A 24123-nucleotide genomic window follows, 5' to 3' on the forward strand; every position below is an offset into this window, starting at 1 on the left:
GCTAGAAGCTCTTCGATCATTAACACATACAAACACATTTCTTCAGACCCTGCAACCCTGCCATCAACTTCCCTCTCCTTTCTTATTAAAAAGAAGACCACCCTCAGTCTCTACCCTTCACTGCTTCCTAGATGTTCCTCAACCCACTGTATGTTGGTTTCTGTTTCTATCATTTCATTGGAACTGCCTTCCCTAAGCCCACCATGACCTCCACATTGCCAACTCCAACCAACACTCTCCATTCTTCCCTTCCTTGATTTCTCTGAATCGTTTGATGCTATGCTTACTTGGTGTTGATGTTACACTTACTCTATCTTGAAAACAGTACCACCCAGTCCTGATGGAATTATCAGAACTAAGAGCCATTCTGCTCCTTTAGGTTATTTTGCTGCCTCTACTGTGATCTATTCTGTGTTGAATAAGGTCTAACTCTCAGAAGGGAACCTTTATCCTCCTAATTTCAAACATTTCATCAAAGCCCCTCTGTGGTCTGCATCAGAGTGATTGGTCAGATCATTGCTCTCTCCTTTTTAACCTCCATCTCTCAGACCCCTTTTCTTCTTAACCAGTTCTTCTAATTCCTCTCTCCTCCTAAATGTTGATGTTGACATTCCCCAGAATTTGAGCTTCATCCTCTGCTTTCTTCATTCTATATACTCCTCCTAAGTCATCAAGCAGATAATGCCGCTGTTAATTAAGAAATTAAATGGGCTAACATATAAGCACCATTTTCTTGTGTGACTCTTTTCTTTTTTTTTGAGTGTCTTGACAGAATAGAAATTTATTGGCTCACCGTTCAAGAGGCTAGAAGTCCAAAATCACGGTGTCAACAAGGCCACGTTCCCTCTGAGACTCTGAATAGAACACTTCTTTGCCTCTTCCTAGCTTCTGGTGGTTGCCTGCAATCCTTGGTGTTTCTTGGCTAGCAGCTGCATCACTCCCGTCTCTACCCCTGTCCTCACATGGCATTCTCACAGTGTGTTCTTACAGTGTGTTCGTGGGTGACCCTTAACCTGATTCTGAAAGCTTTCAAAAAAGATTTTGAACTATAATACAATGTTGAAAGGAGTACATAACCTTTCCCGGAAGACTGAAACACAAAAGACTTGCAAACTCATATGCAAACAGGGGGCCAGGCAGATGAAAGAAACGAATGAAGTGGACCTGGTATAAGGCAATAGGGAGTGGTGGAAAGTGGGGCAAGTTGGAGAGCACACAGGAGAAGCAGCCATTCAGATCCAGCTGTACATTGCTACAAGGGAATACAACTCCAATGTAGCCATATCTTCTGCTTTTTTCCAAGTATATATGAAAGTCTAGTCTTTGTGGGAAAGGTCCCAATTTTTAAATTTTACAACTTATTCAAAAAATTTGAAATACAGTCTGAGCGAGTACTCTGGGAGGCAAATAGAACATATCTGAAGATCCAGTTTGGCCTAACCTCTGCTTTAAAGGATAACGCTCATTTGGCACTATATACCTATGCATACAAAGTCAGAAGATCCTTGTTCAAGACCTGGATTCATCATTTACCAGCCATGTGGCCCTGAGCAAGATGCCTAACCTCTCTGAACAAAAGTTTACTCATTTAGAACCTTGGAGGATTCTTGCGAGGACCAAAAGGTAATGGGTATAAAATTTCTTAAGAACTGTTACATGATACCGAAAAGTATAGTCATTATAATTTTTAAATTTCATAACTTTTTCACAGTTTTTTGATATTTTTAAAATATATCATTATATTTTGACTCATCTTGAATTTTTATACACAAAATCTGGATTGGTGACCCTCTTTCAGAAAAAAAAAGACAATAGCATAATTGACCTTATCTGGATGGCTAACTCAGAGTAAGATTTTAACAACCTCTTCCAAGTAATTGATGTATTTTTAGGATATAAAATGATAAGTATAAGCTTATGAAATTCATTTTATTTCAAAACTGTTCTTTTTTTTTTCTTCTTCTTTCTTTCTTTGCAAGCACCTTAAGGGCAAAGGTAACATCTTCTCCAATTTCTATTAAGAACCTAAATGCTCTTCACCCAAGGGACTCAGGTAAGCTAGAACACAACACTGAAACTTGATAGAAATTACAGAGGTTAAGTCAAATTACATTAGGTTTCCTGCGTTGTGCTTTGTGTGAATGGATGACACCTACTGGCATAAACTGAAAATTTGCTTTTTTTTTTTAAGAACAAAAGTAAATGTTCATCTTTTAAGCCAAAATAAAGAAAAGAAAAAACAAACCCGACATCCAGTAGAGTCCATGGAATCATGAGAAAATGTTCATGATAGAGTAAGTGAAAAAAGCAAGTCACATGTATTACATAGGTATATGGTTAATGTTTAAATTTTTATATAAAAATTTATAAAGAAAAAATATATAGGGGCTTGCCTGGTGGCGCAGTGGTTAAGAATCTGCCTGCCAGTGCCGGGGACACGGGTTCGTGCCCTGGTCGGGGAAGATCCCACATGCCGCAGAGCAACTAAACCCGTGCGCCACAACTACTGAGCCTGTGCTCTAGAGCCCACCAGCCATAACTACTGAGCCCGGGCACGACAACTACTGAAGCCCGCGTGCCTAGAGCCGGTGCTCAGCGACAAGAGAAGCCACTGCAATGAGAAGCCTGTGCACCGCAGAGAAGAGTAACCCCAACTCGCCGCAACTAGAAAAATCCCGTGCACAGCAACGAAGACCCAGTGCAGCCAAAAATAAATAAATACATAAACAAATTTATTAAAATATATATAGAGAGAGAAACTATACATTAAAAGTTGAAAGGATAGGCAGCAAAATATTAATTTGCTTGCATTACAAACGATTAGTTTTCCTTAGTGTTTTTCTGCACTTTTGCAAATTTCTCCTATGGCCATGTATCATTCTCATAACAGTAATAAACAAGCACAGTCTGTGTGTGTGTGTGCACAATTGTTTTCTTCTTTCCTAAAACTTTTATGAAATTACCTTATGCATGAGGAACCCGAATACCTAAGGCACAAAGGACGAAAGTGATTACAAATCTTAATAATGAGCTTTAGATTTTGGCCAGGCAAGGCCTCTGATTTGTTTTTCTTTTTAAAAAATATTCATTGTCATCTAATTGTTTTTCCAAATGAACCTTATAGTCACTGTCTAATTTTTATAAGTTCTCCCTGTCTAACCTCCCCAACCCTCAAATTCCATTGGGATTTTGATTTAATACAGTATCTGGTGCCCAGACTTCTATGTTACTACTTCTGATCTCGGGAGCATCCTACAGCCTAGTAATTCAAAGCTTTCGTAAACCATTTTATTTTAAAAGTCAAATGAAAGTTTAACAGATATAAAACTAATCTCATATCTTTATCAATGTTCATCTTTATTTCTTAATCACTATTTCATGTCTTGAGTAGACCTCAGTGGCTATAAGAAATTAATATGCGGTGAGTTTTTCCCATTCTTAAGAGCTGAACTACTTGAGAAGAGGGGCAAGGATCTTGCCAAAAGGCTAGTGGAGTCACCAAAAAGTAAATGAGGAACGATAACTAATATAGGCAAATGAGTAGCTGTTTGGGACCCATGATAGGTCAAGAAAAATCAGAGTTGGCTGAAAAGTTTAACGGAGAAGATAGGGCAGAATGCCTTGATGATTAAAGAAGGTAAAAGAGACAGAAAATATATTAATTCACATTTGTATGGCATGGGACAGTTTACATGATACCTACACATACATTTTATGTTAAAAACCGATGACTTGCCCAGAACAGTTACTATCATTCCCATGTTGTAGGAATGGAGACCTGAGTCTCAGAAGTTAAATGTTTTGCCCAAATTTGCTAAGCCAGAGTCAAAACCCGACTCATATATGCTCACTTCTAGATTAGTGCTCTTATAAGTGTCTAGAAAGAACGAGAGAAACAAAAGTACTGGGCCTATAGAAGGTTATACTGGAGTCTTGGTTGTATTTCAGTCTTTCAGAGTTTAAGTTTTCCTATGCATAAAGAATGCAGTTGTAGGGGCTTCCCTGGTGGCGCAGTGGTTGAGAGTCCGCCTGCAGTTGCAGGGGACACGGGTTCATGCCCCGGTCTGGGAAGATCCCACATGCTGCCGAACAGCTGGGCCCGTGGGCCATGGCCGCTATGCCTGCGCGTCCAGAGCCTGTGCTCCGCAGCGAGAGAGGCCACAGCAGTGAGAGGCCCACGTACCACAAAAAAAAAAAAAAAAAAAAAAAGAATGCAGTTGTAAATAATCTTGGACCCAGCCTCCCCTCACAAAAAACCATTGATTATTCTCTAGATTATAGAGTCGCTGAAGTGTCCAGACCTATTTGATGTTAGCTCTTCATAAGTCATTTGACATAAAAATATAAGCAAAGTTTTCTCTGGTACGGTTGTAAAGCCATGAAAATTAATTTTGCATTTTATTATCAAAACTCCCAACTTAAATTCTTAGAATTGCATCATGAAAGTTATACTAGGTTTATTATCAAGACACTGTGGGCCCAGCGGAACCCCCAGCTCAGAGGATGAGCAGTTTCCTCAAATGGCATATTGAATAACCATCCCCAGGGAACAGGGGTGAGGACCATGAGGAAGTGGTCAGAGTGATACTAAAGTTCATCCAAAAGAATAAATATTTTATACTAGACCTGCCATATATTAAAACATATGGTAAAGTTATAATAATTAGATCCTTTTATACTGGCACAAAGGTGGACAATTCAATGGAAAGGAGTATATATCCAGAACTAGGCACCTGTGTATATAAAAATTTAATATATATTTAAAAACAGAAAACATACTGAATAGACAAAAACAAATTATAAATAATTAATAAAAGTTCTGTTTTTGTTTTTTTTAAATAAATTTATTTATTCATTTATTTATTTTTGGCTGTGTTGGGTCTTCATTGCTGCACACGGCGGGCAGGGAGCTACTCTTCGTTGCAGTGCATGGGATTCTCGTTGCAGTGGCTTCTCTTGTTGTGGAGCACAGGCTCTAGGCACGCAGCCTCCAGTAGTTGAGGCACGTGGGCTCAGTAGTTGTGGCACACGGGCTTAGTTGCTCCACGGCATGTGGGATCTTCCCGGACCAGGGCTCGAACCCGTGTCCCCTGCATTGGCAGGAGGATTCTTAACCACTGCGCCACCAGGGAAGCCCCTCTGTTTTTGTTTTTTTAAAAAAACATTATCTTGAGCAAGACTACCTTAGCATGAGAAAATGTTAGAAGAAAATACAGATACTGATGAGATTTTAATTTTGAAGAAAATACAACATCCAATATGGGTACCTTTTAAAAACATGGTTGAAATGGCCAGTTTTCTGGGATACAGAAAATTGAAACAAATAGAAAATTGAACATGCTTATAACCTTGGAAGGAAATGAAAATGGAACAAGAGACTAGCCCGTACAAAAGGGCTGAACCCAGACTATTCTACAAGCGAGTTCTTCAGTGACTTTCAAAAAGTAAATAACACTCATGCTCTGGACCTCTAGAGGTAAAGACTGACAGCGTTTCAGTTTATTCTGTAAAGCTGAGATAGTGCTAGTAACAAAATCTAACAAAGTTGACTCAAAAAAGGTCCACAGACCAATCTCACTTATGAATATAGATACAAATATTCTAAGCTAAATACTAAAATATCTAACGCAGTGGTTTATTAAGGGAATAACCCACCAAATGGGATTTACTCCCTAAATGCAAGAATTCCTTAATATTAAGAAATCTAAATCTCAATAACTTAAAGGGGAAAAATATACAATCATCCCAATAGACGCTGAACAGAACTTCAATGAATTCATGATTTTTAAAAAGAAAAATCTGTAAATATATTAAAACTAGAAGGATACTTCTTAACCTAATGAAAAGTTTCTACCCCATGTTACTAGACATTATCATCTTAATTACAAAAAGCTGAAGGAATCCCCTAAAGTTTGGAGGAAGACATTATGCCTGCTGTTTTTCAATATTTAGAAAGACATTTAAAGGAAATAAGTGCTACACATTTTTTTTTTTTTTTTTTTTTTGTGGTACGCGGGCCTCTCACTGTTGCGGCCTCTCCCGTTGCGGAGCACAGGCTCCGGACGCGCAGGCCCAGCGGCCATGGGTCACGGGCCCAGCCGCTCCGCGGCATGTGGGATCCTCCCGGACCGGGGCACGAACCCGCGTCCCCTGCATCGGCAGGCGGACTCTCAACCACTGCGCCACCAGGGAAGCCCGCTACACATTTTTAAAAAGAGGAGAAACAATCACCAGATATTTGTTCTGATGTAATTGATTACCAAGAAAATCCAGGAGAATAAACTGAAAAGGTATTATGATTAATAAGAAAGTTTAGTAAGGCAGCCAAGAACAAAATAAACATAAGAAAACATAGCTTTCTGTAAGTCAGGGGAAAAAAATGAATGGTTAGAAAACTTTAAGGAAAAAATAAAAATAAGTACACACAGTCTATATCCAGAAAGCTATGAAACTTACTAAAGGACATAACAAAAGATCCAAATTAATGGAAAGGCACATAATCCTTCTGAATGGGAAGACTCAATGTAATAAAAATATGAATTCTCTCAAATTAATTTATAAATGTAATGTTTTTCCAACCAAAACGTCAAGTGGATTTTCCAAGTGGAACACTTTACAAAAGCATCCCAGCATTTGGGGGGAATAATTTAGTTGAGAAAAACAAAATTAATTCACAATTGACTGGAATGTGGGGTGACAAGGGGGTTGAGCCCTAAGAATGGGTGTAAGAATTAGCCAAACTCAATACAAAATCCAAAAGCAAATCCACATAACTTAGGAATTTAGTAAAATGGTAAATACATAGAATTTCAAGTCAGTGAGTGAAATATGTATTTTTCAGTAAAGAGGTAGGAATAATTAGCCAAAAATTCAGTTAAGAACCCTAAGTCATAGAATAAGGCAAATAAAATTCCTGATTCAAAATTAAATGTAAAAAAACGAAATCATAAAAGAATTTGAAGAAAATTTAGATTAGAAAAGTATACCCTATCTGCTTGGAAAGATAAACTCCTGCACAGGTTTTTCTCCGGTATTCTCCTCATCTGTATTGTTATTCTTTGAAATCGATAATCAGGTGTTAGAAAAAATAATGACATTTTTGAAAAAATATATAGATGACTATTTGCCTGATCTCAGGGTGAAGAAAGTATTTTGAACCTAAAAACAGGGTTTCCCTGGTGGTGCAGTGGTTAAGAATCCGCCTGCCAATATAGGGGACACGGCTTCGTGTCCTGGTCCTGGAAGATCCCACATGCTGCGGAGCAACTAAGCCCATGAGCCACAACTACTGAGCCTGCACTCTAGAGCCCATGAGCTGCAACTACCGAGCCCACGTGCCGCAACTACTGAAGCCTGCGCACCTAGAGCCCGTGCTCCGCAACAAGAGAAGCCACCGCAACGAGAAGCACATGCACCGCAACAAAGAGTAGCCTCTGCTCGCCGCAACTAGAGAAAGCCCGCACACAGCAATGAAGACCCAACATGGCCAAAAATAAAATAAATTAAATAAAGTTTTTAAAAATCAATATTAAACCTAAAAACAAAGGAAAAATAAAACATAAAGGAAAAAAATCTTAATAAATTTAATTCATAAGAACTCACAAATTTTCATGCATCATAAATCTAAAAGTCAAACAGTGAAGGCAGGAAAACTATTTGCAATTTAAATGACAGCAAAAAGGCCAGTGTGATCAATATATAAAACTTCTTACAAGTCATCCCTAATTAGATGAACACTCTAACTTTAAAAGGCAGATAAGAGGCCTAAGTGGGCAATTCGCAGAAGAAGAAAGGCAAAAGCCCCAAATCCACATTAAGAAAAACAAGTTCATGCTCACTAGTAAGCAAAGAGAAATGAGATACATGAAACCATGACATACTTTTTTGTCCTACCAAGTTTGCCAAGATATTTAAAAATAGTATTTAAAAGATATTAAATGATATCTTAAAGATATTAAGTAAAATCTAATGTTCAGTTTTGGTAAGAAAATGGGCAGTTTTTTCACAACCGGTGGGAGTGAACATTGATACAACCTTCTGAAGGGCCATTTGATAATAGTATCAGAGGTCTTAAAGTGCGTTACACAGTCCCAGGATCAACCTGCACCTTCTCAGGAGGCCTCTCCTTCCATTTTATCAGACATTTTGCAACAGGTCACGGCCCTTAGTGAAGCTCCAATGAACCCCAAATCCATATACAGATATGCATCCACATTATAAATTAAATTAGGTCTTCATAGCCGTTTAAAATCATCCAAATGATTGAATGAATTTTATTCTTTCAATTATTTAGTGTTAGATGGAAAAAGCCTGAACAGAAATGTGGCAGAATACATACCTATTCCAGCTTTGAAAAACTTCTCTGGCAATAGCCTTGGAAACATATTTATGGCCTGAAAGAGAATAATAGTAAAACACACAGAAAATGTAATAAGAACGATTCTGCATATCCTTCCCAGACCGAGGGAAAGAGGCCTTGGAATACAGTTAATGTAGCTTAAAAATTTATAAGAAACCAGAATAGTTTCTAAGTGTGTTGTATCTTTCATTGCTCTAATAGCCTTGTCGCTATAAACGAAAACTAAAAATTATTGTTCTGTATTCCTCTGGATGGCTCATGTCTGAATTTTGCATTATTTCATCAAACAAGAGATATTCTTTATCATTGTTAGGTGGCTTCTATTCTCAAGAAAAAAAGTGTCAGCTGACAGCCTGTAAAGTATTTTATTTTTCTGCTGACAAATGTATTTTTAACAATGCTAACCTACCTGTCCCTCCCGTGCAACACTGGAGAACAGAAGTGAACCCATGCCATTTGATGATAAACAAGATGTGTAGAACCCAACATAAAGCAATATATTAGCCAGGAATTTCCATTATAAATGACAGAAACCCAAATTGTCTTAAGAAAAGAAAAAGAATTGTGGCTTATATAAGAATTATAAGCCATAATGAAACTAAAGTAAGTCCAACAGAACTTTAGGTACAGCTAGATCCAAGAATCTATCTTTATTTGTTTCCCCTTCCTGCTGTTTTCTGTGTTGGCTTCATTCTGAAGCAGGTTATTCTAAGGAACATTGGTGTTACATTCTCCCAGCCTTACAAATGTGACAGCTTATAAAGGGTTTGCAGCATTAGCAGAAGCCCTACGTCTGATGCACTAGGCTGATACGGGGCACGTGCATGTTTTTGAAATAGTCCCTTTGGCAAAGGAGATGCAGAGCTCTGATTGGCTTGGTCATGTGCCTTTCCCTGGAGCCCAGGGGCAAGGTCAGTCCCACCTCAATGACCTGAACTGAAAGTTGGAGGAAAGTGGCCCCTAAAGGCAAATCAAGGTACTGTTACTAGAAAAGAGGAAAAGGAATGTTGGTCAGACAAAAACAGCTGAAAGTCTGCACAGGCACAAACGGGAAAATGCTTCCTTCATCTTGATGCTGGGGGTAAAATAAATGTCCAAGGCACAGTGTGAAAACTCACTGTGGTAGGATGAATAATAAAACTTTTAGGAACTTCCCTGGTGGTGCAGTGGTTAAGAATCTGCCTGCCAATGAAGGGGACACGGGTTCGTAGCCCTGGTCCTGGAAGATCCCATGTGCCGCGGAGCAACTAAGCCCGTGAGCCACAACTACTGAAGCCCGCGTGCCTAGAGCCTGTGCTCTGCAACAAGAGAAGCCACCGCAATGAGAAGCCCGCGCACCGCAACAAAGAGTAGCCCCTGCTCGCCGCAACTAGAGAAAGCCCACGTGCAGCAACGAAGACCCAACGCAGCCAAAAATAAATAAATTTATTTTAAAAAAAAACGTTTAGACTAAATAGTTGACAGTGATTAAGAGAAGCTTTTTCTTAGTCATTTCAACATTCAAAATAGAGAAGGAGAAAAATGGGGGCCTGGAATTAGCACTCATTGTTTGACTGTTCCAAGGCCTTGAATAGCTACCTCATGTGCAACAAGAAATGAAACACCTGGCGTGAGAAGGACCTTTTCCACCCTGCTCTGTACTTTGGGAGACTGACCCTGCAGACCACATCAACTTCCTCAACCTCTGCCTTCCATGTGCTTCCAGCTGGGGGAGATTGTAGGGAGGAAAGTGAAGCTGAGTACTTATTCCCTAGACTGCTTCCCTTCAAAACCATAGCTTCTATCTGGGAGCCCTCTCACAGCTACCGTTATCCCTGGCTCTGCTGGGTTCTGGTAAGCACTCTTCCCCCTTGACCTTCAGATCTAGAGGTGGTAACGGCTTCCTGCTGTTGCTTGCCCTGGGATGTTTCTCCATCTCTTAAGGTTCTCTTTAACCCTGCTTACACCTTTGCAAATAGTCTCTTTATTAAACTTTCCTCAGTTACTCTTGCTTGAGTTTATTGCTTATTTCCTTTGTGTATATGCTGGGGGAGTTGGGGCGGCGGGGGGGGGGGGGTTGATGCCCCCACTGATCTGAGAAACAATTTTATAAATAGGTGAATTTAGTAGGTGTCTAGCTACCTATTGTTATTTCAGGGGTGAGACAAGGAAAATCTCACCTCCCCCCCATACCACCTATTGATGTACTCATTGATAGGTGAATTTCCTTTAAGTGGACACAAAGCCTCTCACTACATTATTCTGGAGAGGACATAATGTGCAAATTGCCCTGAGTTAAAATTGCTTCGCTATATCAGATTCTTTCTGGAGAGATAGCATAGCATTGACGGTGGAGGGAGACAGAAGGGTGAGGCAGAGAATCTGATTAGGATAACGAAGATGCTGACAACACAGTGGAGAAAGGATCCAGGAAAAAAAAAAAAAAAGACTGTGTATACCAAAGATAGACTTTTTCAACTTGTAATTTTGAAGGCTAGCTCTAAAGCAAAAGACCTCTAACAGCCTGGAATAAATGAGGTTATCCAGAGTTAGGGGTTGGATTGTGTCTCCCTTATAAATCATGTGTTGAATTACTACCCCCAACACCCCTGAACATGACTGTATTTGGAGATAGGACCTTTAGAGAGGTAATTAAGGTAAACAGAGGTCAGATGGGTGGGTCTTAATCCAGTATGACCAGTGTTCTTATAAGGAGAGGAGATTAGGACAGTGACAGGCACAAAGGAGATAGGCTGTGAAGACATAGGGAAAAAAACAGCCATCTATCAGCCAAGGAGAGAAACCTGGAATAGATCCTTACCTCATGGCCCTCAGATGGAACCAACCCTCCCAATACCTTGATCTTGGATTTCTAACCTCCAAAATTATGAGAAATTTCTGTTGTTTAAGCCATCCAATCTATGGCCCTTTGTTAAGGCAGCCCTAGCAAACTAATACACGCACCCCCAAGGCTCCTAAAGTAAAGACGTGCAGGGGAAAAAAACATCTCCTCCACTACACCAAGAAAACCAGATCAAACCATTGTTTTAGTATCATGAAACTGCAACTTACATATATAGACCCTAAGGTGACTTAGCCATTGTGTTACCTATCTGTCCATAGATATATGCTACCAGAGCCGTCATTTGGGGCAACAGAATTGTCGGTACATTTATTTGCCAGACATTTTGGGGAATTAGCCTACGGCTGCACTACTGCCCAACCTATCAAATATTGGGATAAATCTCCATTTCTAAGTGAGGACTTGGCATTTTAGTACTTAATGTGTTATCTCTTCTCACACAATGATATTAGGCAAAAATATACTGGATAAAGAGGTGTCGAAATTCAAATGATATGAAGAGTAAGAAATAATCCTACCCAATCCCTAGGTGTTGCTACTCCAACAAAGGGTATTTATAAAGCCTTTTCTGAGACTGCTGGGTCTCCTTGAGGCCATACCCTCACCGAACCCAACTCCATTACTTGGCAGGATTTGCTTGCTAAGGATTAGTAGTCTATTTAGTTTGTTGCTGGCCACTACTATATATGAACAAGGAAAAGTCTAAACAGCAATGGAGAGCAAAGCAAAGAGAGAGCCCCAGGCAATCCCATTTATTTTTTCTCTCTATAGGACTAAATGCTTCCAGGATGCCCCCTACTTCTATTGCAATTATTAAGAAGTAATAAAATTCTCTTTTGAAATTTGTGCTTGGTAACCCATCGCCTTAGAAATGAATGTAAAAGCATCAGGTAGGTTTGGAACTGATTAAAAAACAAACTCAAAGAAAATCAAAACCAAATTGTTAAAGTTTTAGAGATCTCAGCCTCAAAAATTGAATGTCATATGTGACAGAAACCCCAGTAATGGAGTCATTTGTTCTATAACGTCTCATCTTAGTTTCGAGTTTCAGAGCTGTTCATTTTTATTTAATTTAGTGAGGCTCACTGTTCTTCACAATAGTTTATACGAGTGAGTTTTTTCATCCAAATATATAAAATTAGAAGTTCTGCTGCATTCTCAAACGTGATGTTTATTACACGCCAGTGCCCAGGAATTTTTCCAGTGGAATACAACTTGATTTCAGAACAGGAAAACTGGATTTCCTTCACAGACTGTCGTTGGCTCCAAACTCTGTGGGAGCAACACAGCTTCACCCAGAAGGCCCAGGGCTTGATGCAGGGATTAAGAGCTGGGCTTCTGGAGCCAGGCCTTCTGGGTTTGAACCCAAGCTCCCCACCTTAGTAGCTGCAGGCTCACTGGGCAAGTGCCTGAACTTCTGAGTTCAGTTTTCTCATCTGTAAAATGAAAATATTAATGACAATACCTGCCTCCTTAGTTTGATGTGGTAATTAAATTAACACAATAAACGTATTTCCATCTAATATGTTTTGTTTGCTCAATAAAGATTAGCTGCAGCTGGTGTTAAGCACAGAGAAACAGCTTGTGACTCTCGCCTCTTTTCCACACTGCTCAGGTCGGCCTCCTGTTTCAGTCAAACAGCCAATGGAAGGACCAAAGGGTGCCTGTGTGAATTACACAGTGACCCCGTGGTTAGCTGGTACATGCCTCAAGCTGTCTTTTAGGGCTCCTGAACCAGGCCTGTGGTGATGGTGGTGAGGTTTCGTGGCTCAAGCTTTCTTGGTGGGTTTTGTTCTGAAGATGCAGAGGTTGTTTAATTACCACTAAAAAGAACCACTTCAAACTTTTTCTTGCTTGACCTATAAGATTTAGCCAAAATTTAAAGCTATTCCTTATTATGTGCGCTCCAAGCTGAATATAGAAAGAAGACAACTAACGTGAAATGTGAAATGTGAGAAAGGAAGAGAGGTGTGAAGAAAGCTAAATGCAGAATTTGAATTTGAATTTATTTTCAGGTCTGAGGTGGAAAGTTTTCTTATATTATCTCATAGTGGGAAAAAGTCCCTTGAAGCCTTCCTTCCCATCAGACTGCATCCATAACAATGATGGAAGAGAAGGAAATAGTAATTACTTTCCCCAAAATAATTTCCAAGTTGACTGCCTTGTTGGATATATCTAGTTTCACTTTGGCAGTGTTTTCCCTAAATACCCCCAGAATTTAATGCAATAATACCAGTTCTTTAAGGACATCAATTATCCAAGCCAGATCCATTTTGATGTCCAAACTGTGCCTAAAAGAGATAAAACAGTGTGCTCCATAACCTCGAAAACCCACCTGTCTGGCCCAAGGAAGTCTAGGGTGACTGCATGATGGGCAATGCTGTCATTGGGGCATAGTACCCTCCAGGTGTCCAGAATTGGAACCCAGAAATTGTTAAAGTAACCTTAAAGGGATTCAAAATATCCAGGGAAATTTCTGTGTGTACGTTGGTCTTCTTTTGAAGATATCAGAGGAAGCCAAAAGCAGCACCCTGATTGGTCAGAAGGCAGTACATGCCCCATCAGAGGTGGGCAGTGATTGGTGGGTGAGGACAGCCGAAACTTTGGTGGGAGATGAGAGGAAAACGTGAGAGGGAGTGGCAAAAGGACTCGAGGGTTGAGAAGTAAAGTGAAAGGGAAGGGAGAGACAACAGCTAGAGGAAGAGAGGACTGTGAGAAGGAAAGCAGTCTTTCTAGGGAAAGATTTAACAAGGGAACTGATTTATTGAGAACATCCCACTCCACCTCGGCAGGCTTAATTGGTTTCTTAAAGGCTTCTGTAAGAGGGCACCTCTGAAACTAAGCATTGAGCTACAAGCTCCCCAAATTTTAAACCTTCTTGTAGTCACCAGATGGTTTTTGGTTTCGTTTTTGCTTTGGGGTTTTATTTCTGTTTTCATTATTTCCCAGTGCCACTTGGGCTATGATTACCTTAATATTTGTATTTTTACTAAATTTGTCCTTTTATTTATATCTTTATTTTAAAATTAAAGGAATTTCATATCAGTAATTAAATGGAAAGCCAGTATTATTTGCCATAAATAAAAGATGATGACAAAAATAAATAAAATAGAAACAATGCAGTAAATTCTAGCCAGAGAGTGAGAGTGTGTTTGAGATTAGCAAATGTTAGGGAAGTGGTAAAGATATAAGAGGACTGCATGAGACTTGTTCTTAAATGTAATCGAAAAGAATGAAAGAGGGCTTCCCTGGTGGCGCAGTGGTTGAGAGTCCGCCTGCCAATGCAGGGGTCACGGGTTCGTGCCCCGGTCCGCGAAGATCCCACATGCCGCGGAGCAGCTGAGCCCGTGAGCCATGGCCGCTGAGCCTGCGCGTCCGGAGCCTGTGCTCCGCAACGGGAGAGACCACAACAGTGAGAGGCCCACGTAACGCAAAAAAAAAAAAAGAATGAAAGAGAACTGAAATGAGAAAAAATATTCTCACTTTGTATGTCAATGTGATTTTTTGTCATGTCCAAGTTCTATCTGAACTCATTTTTTTTTCTTATACCCCCTAAAGTTAGTGGTATCCACTAGCTTTGAAAAGCACTGTGACTGTGAGCATTTTATTTTCTAGAAGGGACCTTGCTTTTTATAAATTAATACATTTTCTCCTTAGAATAGTCATCAGTGTCACCAGACTTTAGTTAACCTGAGCCCCCTTCTAGGAGTTAATCACCTCTGGGAGTTCTAAAAGTTTATAAGAGGAAGTCCAGGATCGGAGCTGGGAGAAGCACCACCCCAGAGAACCACTGCCAAGTAGTCACTGGGACACTGGATGACATCCCATCACTGCACCCACCCCTGCACTGTCCAATATGGCAGCCTCCAGACACACTTGGCTACTGAGTACTTGAAAATTGCTAGTCCAACTTGGAGATGTACCTCAGTGTAAAATACACACCAAATTTTTTAGGACAGTAACCAAAAAGAGGTAAAATCTCATTAAAATAATTCTACAATGAATACATGTTGAAATGATAACACTTTGGATATATTGGGTTAAATCAAAATGTTGCTAATACTAAATTCACTTGTTTCCTTTTAACTTTTAAATTATTTTATTTTGAAGCAGTTTTAGACTTACAGAAAAGTTGCACGGCTGTACGGAGTTCCCGTATATTCTTCACCTACCTTCCTCTCAAGTCAGTGTCTTCTATAACCACAGTACAATTATCAAAAGCAATAAATTAGTATTGATTCAGTACCATGAACTAAACTGCGAGCTGTACTCAATTTTCACTTTTTTCCACTGATATCCTCGTTTGTTGTTGTGCCTGGATCCAATCCAAGATACAACATCAGGTTTAGTTCCCTTAGTCTCTGACGTCAGTTCATTCAAATTCCACAGCTCAAGATTTACCAACTGTAAACTCTGTTTTAACTTTTTTTCCACATGACATAGAGTGGGAGAATTGACCTTTATTTAAGCTTCCATACACTGTGCTAAGATTTTAACACACATTATCTCATTAAATGCTCACAGAAGTTCTATTATACAGATAAGAAAATTGAGGCTCGAGAAAATAACAACTGGCAGAGGCTGGGAGTCACATATTTGCCTATCTTCCCATTATATTCACATATGCTCCAGTTAGCTCAACTGCCTAAGTGTTTTATTTTATCAACTTTTTAATGTTTTAATAATTTTGAAAAATTGGTTCTCTACTGTAGGGATTCTATCCATCATCAGGTTTTATGATGACTGGTAATGACCCTGATGTTCAAAATGGAGCTAGCTCCCTGTGGTTGAATACAGAATCCATTGTGTTCATCAATACCCACTCCTGTGGCTGAATGACAGACTCTTCCTTAATAAAGGAGCAGAACTTGGCACCACTTCCTGGGGCTGTGCTCCTTAAGTGGAGACAGGCAGAGTGTGGTCCAAATGGAATATTCCAAGGACTCCCGAGACCAAAGCAGAGAAATGTAGTTGTTTCTATTTGTTCAATTTGGATCATTTGTGGGTGGCTGATATTATTAGGTATTAAAAAGAAAATATTTCCAAGGGTGTCCTACTTTGACATCGCAAGAAGTCTCAGAGACTTCTACAATTCCCAAATATAGCCGCTAGGGGGTGCTGCTGAATCATACTTAACTAGCAAAACCCACAGCTGTATAAATGCTTTTGTTCCTTTGCTGCAACCAAAAAAAAAAAAATCAGGAACAATTTCCACAGGTTTGCGTGCAATTCAGTGTAAGATTTTGTTTGTTTGTTTGCTTTTGTTTTGTTGTTTTAACAGTTTGCAGTACAGGCCTATAGAGCAACTGCAATGAATTCCTGTATTGCCAACAGATGCAAGTAAGTCTCAGCCAGATGGCCAGATTGATGTGGTGATACCTGCGCTTGAATTGTTCTCTTAAAAGAATTTTGTATTTGCATTGAAGGAGATGACTGCCTGAAAACCTGTGCATGTTTTGTCGTGCTTTGCTTTGGGGCATGAGGGGGTGTGGCAGGGTAATGGGAACGCTTCCACACACAGAGATTTGAGAAGGAAACTGAGACGTCCTCGGAGGATTGCGATATCCCAGTGAAGGCAAGAAAACCAACTGAAATTGCTATGCATCCCGTCAGGCTCATCTTGGTCTGTTACTACCTCCTCTAACTGTAAACGCACTTCATAGTGCTTGCCTGACCAGCGGTAGATCTGCACCCCACAAAACAAGATGAGTAACTTGAAACAAAATTCGTATTCCCACATGCAGGGAGAAAACAAAAGGAAGGGCAAAGGCTGAGAACAGAGCATGACCCCAGCGCCCGCTGGGATATGCCATGAACCAGTGAAGGGACAGTCAGGACTCAGGCATGCCCCAACTCACTGAGAACATACACTCTGGAAGTTCACTGGCAGGCCCACGTTTAGAGTTGAGAAAAGTATGAAGGACAGTTAGAGTCCTTAGGCTGCTAATCAAAGCACATGCAATCCATAGGCTAGACTGTATCAGGAGCAGAGGGAAGCAGCCTGCACTGAGCACTTACTGTATACACCACCAACCATACCTTTCCCTATTTTACTCTCAAAGCCAGGCCATGGGGCTGCAGAATAGTTGTTGTGGAACAAACAACTACCCAGGGCCCCTCAGCAAATGCTCAGGCACTGGCTGAGTTACAAATCCTCTGGCTAAAGGCCATGAGTGCCAAAAGGGAAAGAAAGGGCGTTCTCTCCCTGTACCGGGCATGAAATTAAGTAACACTTGTTTAGAGTTTATTATTTGCCAGGTCCATGTTTAGTGCTTTATATTTATGATATCATTTGGTTCTCACAGTAGTCCTGGGAGGAAGGAATAATTTTCCTCATGTTTAGATGGGAATACTTGTGCCAGAAAAGTTACTTAACCTACCCAAGGGCATGCAATTAATAACTAGCAGAGGCAAGACTAAAAATGTAACATTTGTTTAACTTGGAGGGATTTCCATGAAGTATTATTGAATAAAAAAAAAGCCAAAGCCAAAAATTACCTAAAATATACATATGTAAAGAATTACATTAACATGGAAAAAACATAGGAGGAAACATCTGAGGTTGTTAATCTAGGTTATAAGAGAATATGTGTAGTGTTAATGTTATTTTTACTTATGAATGTGATTTCTAATTTATTAAAAGGCTTTGAGACACATGTTTGTAAATAATGAAAGAAAATGTCCAAATGTTCACTTTACAGAATTGTAAATGTTTAATTAAAATTAACGTTGTGAAGTAGGTTATATATATATATACAAGAGAGTATAAAGATAAACAATCATACTAAGTTGAACACCCATGTACCAACCACATAGGTCACAAAATAGAATATTACCAATACATACCTTGAAACCTCCTTGTACGACTCTCCCCAATCAAATCTATGCACGTAAACTTCCTCAAGGTAATAATTATCTTTTAAATCATTCGTATTTTCTCCTTTTAATTTTATCACCTATATATGTAACCCCAAACAATAAATGACTTCCCTTTTCCTTTGTTCAAATTGTATATATAATAGATCATACTGTATGTAAAAAAAAAAAGAAAAGAGAGAGAGAATATGTGGTCAGGATGTAAAAAGTACATACATCACACATTTTTCCCATATGTGAAAATTATGCATGTGTGTGAGGATATGTACATATAGTTATGCAATTTATACAAAAGTTAAAATAAAATAATTTAAATACATGAATAGGTATTTAATAAAAGTCAATAGTCATTTTTAGTTAAAGCTCTTAGAACACCTTATTGTTATGGATGTGTCTTTCTAATTCTGGGATATTAACAGAAATCAAAAGCATTATATTTCAGTTTAAAATTCTGGGTGTATTCAAGTTAAAGTCAGGAACAAGACTAGGAATCCAACTATTATTCTCTATTATTCAACATTGTTCTACAAGTTCTAGTTCATGCAATAAGACAAGAAAAGGAATTAAGAAGGTGAAAGCATTAGAAAGGAAGACACAAAATTGCATGTGCAAATGATTCTGTTATAAAAGAAAAAAAAATACATCAACACAACAATGTCTTTACACAACATAGGACCAATCCTAGATACCACTTTTCAACTGGCAAAAATTAACATTGGTGCCATTTTAACTCCTTTACTACCTATCACCTACTAGTTTCTACCCCTCCAAGTCTTAGTGCTATTATGTTTCTCTAAGCCCTAAAATTACCCTCTTCTTCCCTTCCTCCTTAGTAGAAGAAAATGACCCCCCACATACAAACTAATTCACACTAAAATGGGAATGACCACTAAAATTCCATTTTATTGCCTTTGTGCCTTTGTCAAAGACCGGTTAACTATATTTATGTGGGTCAATTTCTGGACTCTCTATTCTGTTCCATTGATCTATTTGTCTATTATTTCACCAACACCACAATGTTTTGGTTACAGTAGCTTTATAATGTCTTGAAGTCAGGTCATCTCAGTCCACCAACTCTGTTCTTCAATACTGAGGTGGCTATTATAGGTCTTTTGCCTCTCCACAATAACTTTAAAGTCAGTTTGTCCACATCCATAAAATAACTTTCTCAGACGTTGATTGGAATTTTGTTGAATCTATGTATCATATTGGGAAGAACTGGTATCTTTTTTTTAATTGAAGTATAGTTACTGTACAATATTATGTAAGTTACAGGTGTACAGCATAGTGATTCACAATTTTTAAAGGTTATACTCCATTCATAGTTATTATAAAATATTGGCTATATTCAAGAGCTCATGTCTTGACAATATTGAGTCTTTTTATCCATGAATATGGATTATCTCTCTGTTTATTTAGTTCTTCTTTGGTATTTTCATCATATAGTTTTGTAGTTTTCCTCATGTACATCTTGTATGTATTTTGTTAGACCTATATGGACGTATTTCATTTCTGAGGGTGCTAATTTAAATAATAATATGTCCCCCTGCACTATGAATTTTTCCAATGCCTCTCATTTTTTTTCTCCCCTTAGGTGGGACAGGATGGGGGAAGGGGGTAGGATTGGGTGTTTCCTTCCCCTACATGGAAGGCTAGAGCAGACTGAAGTTGGGTATTTCTCTTCCCTCAGGTAGGTTATGCTCTGATAAATCTCGAGCAGATTAAGCTCTGGTAACACAGTTTCTTCTGAGAACAGGAGAACAGAATGCTCTCACATATTTCAAAATGGTTCTTTTACCACTCCTTCTAGAAGCACAAGAAGATTTTTCTCCAAGATTCACCATGAGACCTGGTAGAACTCCTAGAGTTAAAACACAAAACTGTGTGGGTTTCCCAATGACTGGGCCTCTCTGAAGTTTTTAACTCTCACAGTGGTCTGCACTAATTGTCCAGGAATTTGTCAATTACAGCTCAGGTTTTCCTACCCTGGCACTGGCTTCTGCAGAGGTTTCTGCTTGGAGGTTTCTACTCTGGTTAGTTGTGATTCCCTGTATCTGCCTGCCTGTCATTCTAATTTTAGGAATAGCAGTTGGCCCTGTGATCTTACCTCTCTGACAAACTCAAGAGATCTGTTGATTTTTCAGTTTGCTCAGCTTTTTCCTTGTATTCAGGATGGTATGGTGACTTCTAAGCTGCTTACATGCTGGACCAGTAACTGGAAGTCTGTTTCTTTGTATTTTAAAGGAAAATGCTTGTTAAACTAAATAAGGCACTAATTAATAGAATTCCAGTCAATGAAATAAAATAAATATTAAACCATACAGGTAAATGTCAGTTTGGACACCATTGTATTTGTCAAGGTTCTCCAGAAAAACCAGACCAACAGTGTGTGAGAGTGTATGTGTGTGCGTGTGTATTATATGGAATTGGCTCACACAATTCTGGGAGCTGACAAGCCCTAGGATCTCCATTTGGCAAGCTGGAGACCCAGGAGAGCTCACGGGATAGCTCCATTCCAAGTTCAAAGACCTGAGATCCAGGGAAACTAATGGTATAATTCTGTTTTGAAGGCCAAGAGGTTCTACGCCAAGGAAGAGCTGATGTTTCAGTTCAAGTCTAAAGACTGGAAAAATTGATGTCCTAGTTCAAAAGCACCCAGGCAAGCGAAAGGAATTCCCTCTTACTCATGGGAAGCTTAGCCCTTCTGTTCTATTCAGCTCTTCAACTGATTGAATGAGGCCCACTCACATTAGGGAAGGCAATCTGCTTTCCTCAGTTTACCAATTTAAATGTTAATCTCATCCAAAAACACCCTCACAGACACACCCAGAATAACATTTGTCCCAGTGTCTTAGCACCTGTGGCCCAGTCAAGCTGACACATAAATTAATCATCAGAACCATATGGGAATAGGCAGGACTGTCCTTGCTAAGAATCTAGCTTCAGAATTGGTCCCACCTTGTTCCTGCTTTTATAATACCTGCCCTTCCTGTGCCGCTGAAACCACAGATTATTTAATAGCTCCAGGTGGTTTTTAAAGTGGGTTCTAGGGCAGCAACAAAAACAGCACGGGACTCTCAGCTCTAGAAATGGGAGAGGGATTGACAACACTGGCTGCTGTGAAAGCAAATCATTTCTCTGCAGAAACACAGGTGAAATCAGACCCAAGAAGTAAGGACTATGTGGAACATTAGCATGGTAAGGGTATACACATATTCATGCATATACACACACTTATGTACATGTGTCTTTACACATAATACAAAACATTACAAGTATTAAGGGCCAAGCATGTAGCAAAAGGAAATTTAAAAATTAAAATCAGATTCTAACTGTCCAGAGAGAGGGAAAGGAATATATTCCTCACAAAAGGAATGAGAACATCAGATGGCATCAGACTTCTATGCCAATGAAGACATGCCATCAAAGTTCGGAAAGAAAATTATTTTCAACTTACATATCCTTAATCAAATGTGAGAGCAAAATAAAAACTTTTTCAGACTTGCAAGGAATAGAGTTTTTGCCTTCCAAACACCATTTCTTAAGAAGGTACTTGAGGATATAATTTAGAGAATAAAGGTATGGCCTCAATTTCTTCAGAGAAAAAATGAGGGCCAAAACCAGGCCTTTCATTTTTGAATCTGCTCACCACAGAGCCCAGTGCTCGGACATAGGTGCCAGGGTCCCTGGAGGTGAGGGGTGGTGGAGGGATTGGGACAGATCCCAGCTCCCCCCACCCACCCCCGCCGCTGTGAGAGAAGCTTCACTTGGAACCGTTGCTTCTTGGACTGAGTTTCTATGGAAGGGTTCATTTGAAGAAAGAATTGTGCAGCTTTGGATCATTCAGAAGCTTCTAGACTGGACAATCTCAAAAGTCCCCCAGACTCCAACACTCCACAAGTCTGTGAACACAGGCAAGTCTGATCAATCAACATTCGTTGACCTGCACGGTGCCAGATCTCCATTTTGTAAACTAAATAGTAGCACACTTCATCAAAAATAAAAAGGCGGGGCTTCCCTGGTGGCGCAGTGGTTGAGAGTCCGCCTGCCGATGCAGGGGACACGGGTTCGTGCCCCGGTCCGGGAAGATCCCACATGCCGCGGAGCGGCTGGGCCCGTGAGCCATGGCCGCTGAGCCTGCGCGTCCGGAGCCTGTGCTCCGCAACGGGAGAGGCTACAACAGTGAGAGGCCCGCGTACCGCAAAAAAAAAAAATAAAAATTAAAAAAAAAAATAAAAAAAAAAAATAAAAAGGCTTTCAGAGATTTCTCTCACTCTGCTTGATTCTTTCTCTTCAGAGTTTGTTTTTTCAGAACAGAAATCTGAGGAAGACAGTCTGGCGTTGTGGAAAGAACAATAGGCTAGAAATCAGGAAATCTGGCTCTGATCCTAATTTCATTACCTCAAGCAAGATGGTTAACCTCTGTGGGCCTTTACTCCTATCATTGCATAAATAGAGAGTTGGAGAACATTTTTTAGCTCAAAAAGAACAGAGTGCCATTCAGAGCAAGAGAACCATTGCTGTGACGTGAGGTCCAATGTTATAAAACTACATGACGTTTTAGATAGTGATATTTATTTCACTATTCTGAAGACAAGGGAAAAGAACACTCCAGGATCACCAAAACTTTTGTTGGCTTTGCCTGCAGAAGGTTGACCAGGTTTTATCGTTATGAACAAGATAATCATAAAATAATTGAAGTCAACAGAACACTATTGGAATTGATATATGTACATTAATATGTATAAAATAGATAACTAATAAGAACCTGCTGTATAAAAAAAATTCAAAAATTCAAATAAAAAAGAAAGAAGACATTGGACAAACAAACAAAAAAACCCGGAACATTAAAAATGAAGTAATTCAAACTATGGGTATTATACTTTTTTGTCTCTTTTCTGGTCAAAGTACATTTTTGAAAGCCCATGGGTCAGTGTCTATTTATACACCTTACGTAAAGAACTTGGAAAGTTCACGAGCACACACAGTGCAGTAAGAATCATACAGGAATTTGGGGTAGGTCATCAAAATGTTTTGTAATCAGATAGCTTGCGGGAGAGAGCCCTAGAAACCTAGTAAACATAGCTAATGTAACTGAAACCTGCTTTTCTCAGATTCTCAAAGTTCACAAATTTTCAAAAATAAATAAAAATTGGGGAACCGCATTAGCTTTTCACTCTGCCAAGTAATAGCACTGAGTAAATAAAATTGTAAAAACAGCAAAGATCCTAGTATAAACTACCATGACAAATTCATAGAAAGAAAGGGACACATCTGACACCAAAAAATTAAGAAGACTATATTCTTAAGATAAGGACAATTCTTTAAATGGAATTAAAGCTGTGCTATATCAATCATACTTTGTTTTCATCTTACTACAGTCCAGTGAAATTGTATCAAAGAAAAGCACTCCTCCTAGTGCTGGCATTTGAAAACCACCAGACTTCTCCACTGTGAGCATGAAATTAAACAGGAGAGCCCAAGATGCAACCAGCAGAGGGTGCTCTCACAGTGCTGCATAGGAAACACCTGGCACGTGTAACGCTACAGAGCCTTCTTAATTTGAACCCCCATCAGAAAGTGACTGTATTTTCCAAAAGAAGCAAACCGCTAACCTTCACCATACTTTAGATACAACTGTTGATCTTGTATCCTGCAACCTTGCTGACTTTGTGTATTAGCGCTAATAGTTTTTGGTGGACTCTAGGTTTTTCTACGTATATGATCATTTCATATACAAATGAAAGAGTTTTATTTCTTCCTTTCCAATCTAGGGGCTTATGTTTCTTTTTCTTGCTTAATTTCCCTAGCTAGAACCTCCAGTACAGTGTCGATTAGAAGTGGCAAGAAGAGACATCCCTGTCTTGCTTCTGTTTTCAGAGAAAAAGCTTCCGTTTTTCACTATTAAGTATGATGTTAGCTAGGGTTTTTAGAGATGACCTTTATCAGGTTGAGAGAGTTTCCTTCTATTTCTAGTTTTGTGAGTGTTTTCATCATGAAAGAGTACTAGATTTTGTCAAATGCTTTTTCTGCATCTATTGAGATG

The sequence above is a fragment of the Phocoena sinus genome, chromosome 7, assembly GCF_008692025.1.
Source record: "Phocoena sinus isolate mPhoSin1 chromosome 7, mPhoSin1.pri, whole genome shotgun sequence".
NCBI classification, from domain to species: domain Eukaryota; kingdom Metazoa; phylum Chordata; class Mammalia; order Artiodactyla; family Phocoenidae; genus Phocoena; species Phocoena sinus.